This window comes from Gymnodraco acuticeps, unplaced genomic scaffold, assembly GCF_902827175.1.
Source record: "Gymnodraco acuticeps unplaced genomic scaffold, fGymAcu1.1, whole genome shotgun sequence".
In the NCBI taxonomy this organism is placed as follows: Eukaryota; Metazoa; Chordata; class Actinopteri; order Perciformes; family Bathydraconidae; genus Gymnodraco; species Gymnodraco acuticeps.
In genome coordinates this window covers 14,405-17,500 of record NW_022991234.1, presented here as the reverse complement: position 1 = coordinate 17,500, position 3,096 = coordinate 14,405, and the positions used below count along the sequence as shown (strand labels likewise).

Below are 3,096 nucleotides of genomic sequence, written 5' to 3'. Positions count from 1 at the left end.
ACAGACGGCTCGTTAACAGACGGCTCGTTAACGGACGGCTCGTTAACGGACGGCTCGTTAACGGGCGGCTCGTTAACAGATGGCTCGTTAACGGACGGCTCGTTAACAGATGGCTCGTTAACGGACGGCTCGTTAACGGACGTCTCGTTAACGGACGGCTCGTTAACAGACAGCTCGTTAACAGACGGCTCGTTAACAGACGAGTTGAAGAGACAGGTTGTTAAGAGACGTCTCGTTAACAGACGACTCGTTAACAGACGTCTCGTTAACAGATGCTCGTTAACAGACGGCTCGTTAACAGACGGCTCGTTAACAGACGAGTTGAAGAGACAGGTTGTTAAGAGACGTCTCGTTAACAGACGACTCGTTAACAGACGTCTCGTTAACAGACGCTCGTTAACAGACGGCTCGTTAACAGACGGCTCGTTAACAGACGGCTCGTTAACAGACGAGTTGAAGAGACAGGTTGTTAAGAGACGTCTCGTTAACGGACGATATTCCTATTGACGTTTAGAGAAGTTGACTGACAGCTACACGTTTCTAAAATGCAATGCTGAAGATAGTGCTGTGTAGTATATTCTTTACACCGTGTTACGTACGGTTGGTCCTGGGTTCATCAGGTGAGACATCATTTCATTATCTGCATGTTCTGCTCCTCCTGTGGTCTGATAGCCATCGCTAAGGTTTCCATTCAGTTTGAGTCATTGTTTGCAAAAAGGAAGGCTAATGAAGCGCCTCCATCAAGTCCCATGGAGCTAAGAGACTTGGTTACACCGAGTTTCATCGGAAGGTTTCGCTGTAAACAACGGTTTATATTTGAGGGGAAAAAAGACACAACAGTCTCACTTTAAATGGCGTTTTACAAGCGGACGACTTTGGAGGAATGTTACTTTGTTCGAGACCAATCTGTGGAAACAGAGCGTCAGCCTGTGTGAGAACTTTAAGCTACCGTTAGCAGACGCCTAGCTAACCTATAAGATGTCCGTTAGCTGTATAAATAAAAAAGCCACTTGGTCGTTACGTACGTAGTCAAAAGAAGAGTCTACACATCCCACAGCTGCTTCGACCGATATTGTGGGGAAGATGTCGACGAGACACAAAGATAATCTCAGTTTGATAAATGTCTGATTAGAGTTTTGCCTCTTGCATCTCTTCGTTGAGTGTGATCGGAAACCACTATTTGATCTGATTCACCGTCAAGTTGGTGTTTGAAATGTCTGCATTGCGAGGCGTCTGAAGAGGCTTGTGGAAGAAAATGAAGGAAGACAATATCCTCACTAAATATTTTATGAATCGGACTTTCAACGCAAAGAAATCCCCAAACTGGGATCAATAAAGTGCTTCTGATCTTAACGAGGCCCTGTTCTGCTTTAAGGTGCGTCCTGTAGTTCTGTAGGTTTCAGTGCATGTCAATGGTCTGCAGAGGCTAAAATCCCTGTGTTTCTCCCCCCCCCCCCCCCCCCCCCCCTGATTGGACTCCTTTGTTTACCTCCTGAACACAGTGACATCACTATGTAACACTCACGCTCCTATTGGCTATCTCTCCAACACATTTTACATGAGGTTAATGGGCGGGACATGTCTAAGCGGTTGACCAATCACAACAGAGCTGACCAATCAGAGCAGGCTGGGCACACCTTGTTACATTCCAGTTTATGTACTAAGTAACCATACATGACATGAACGTGACATGCTAGCTGTTTCCCTTTACTTCCAGTCTTTATGCTAAGCTAGGCTAACACGTCCTGACTCCATGAAAGCATATTAACTCAAAACTATTCCTTTATCCTGTCTTTTGAATACAGTTACTGAAACTCCTCACAGCTGTTTGTTGTTAATGTTATTTAAAATATGAGTACCTGAGGTCAGTAAGAACCACTTCTGTCTGATTAGATCAGCACTCAGTCTGTTGGGACTTGAACCGGAGGGTCACCGGTTCACGAACGCCCCCCCCCCCCCAACCGCAACACACTGTACAATGGCTGCCCACTGCTCCTAGTACTAGGATGAGTTAAAGGTCTCCTATCATGCAACATCCTCTTCTCCATGTCTCTTCTACATCAACACGTGTACCCTCTGTCCAAAGAGACTCTGATGTGTAGCCATTAGCCAATCAGCAACCAGGGTAACCCCCCCCCCCCCCCCCTTATCACCTGAATCTCCTCCTAGAGCTCCATTGAGTTCTTTGTAACCAAATGTCTCTCAGAGGGGCGTGGGGAGGGGCTCAATATTTTCATCTAAAGTAACAGACAGAGAATCAGCACTTTGGAAACTGGGCTGAAACAGAGGGGATTATGGGTAATGCTGCAATGATCTGTTTGGTGTTTCAGCCAATCAGAGACAGGCTCTGGATATATCTGACACCTGTGATGTATTGATGAAGAACAGGATAACAGGGGACCTTTAAGTCCAGAGGGTCCCATGGTGTGTGTGCTACTGAGTGTGTATGCCAACAATAAAGAGGGTTTGAATTCCTCTTTTAGCTTTTATTCAATATATTTCACGTAGAAACTCGTCTTAAAGAGGCTCTAATGCGGATTCACTGCACCTTAAGGCTGTCGGATGTATTGTTTGTGTTGTCTTGATAACAGCCGGAGTGTTTATTTAGTTTTATTTCATGTTTTTTTGTCTTGTGTTCAGAAAGGGATTTAATGTCAGTGTGTATTACAGAAACAGAATAGCGGGAGGCCATTTCTCGAGAAGATCCCGTTCTCAAAACATTCTCCAAATACTGAAAAAAGAATGACTTATTTTCTAAAAACTGTCAAAATAACCACTAAAATGTCCAAATATTGACTTGAATGTGTATTAAAACCATATGTTCAGATATCAATTCATCATCTGGAGAAGGTTTGTCACGATAAGGATCTCTTTCTCTCTAAATTGGTGGAAATGGGCTTAAATAAAACTTTCTTTGACTGAAAAATGTTCTTATTTCTGTATTTGTAATAAAGACTGAAGAGGAAGACTCTGGAGCAGATCTCACAGCTGCTGCTAAATAACCTGAACATAATAACACATCTTATTTATTGGTAAATGTTCATGTTTTATTCCTGACTGTTACTAATGTGATGCTAAATAAAAGCTTAACACGTC

The 3,096-nt window shown here is 43.6% G+C and overlaps 1 protein-coding gene across 1 annotated transcript in view; it reads left to right on the top strand.

Annotated features, from left to right (window-relative positions):
• The window catches only part of zgc:162872 (BAR_ACAPs and ArfGap_ACAP domain-containing protein), a gene marked incomplete at its 5' end in the record, with an annotated part of 15,580 nt that extends 12,484 nt beyond the window's left edge, over positions 1-3,096 (top strand). Inside the window, 1 exon segment of the mRNA XM_034239439.1 lies at positions 1-3,096. This exon segment is cut by the window's left edge and continues 244 nt beyond it.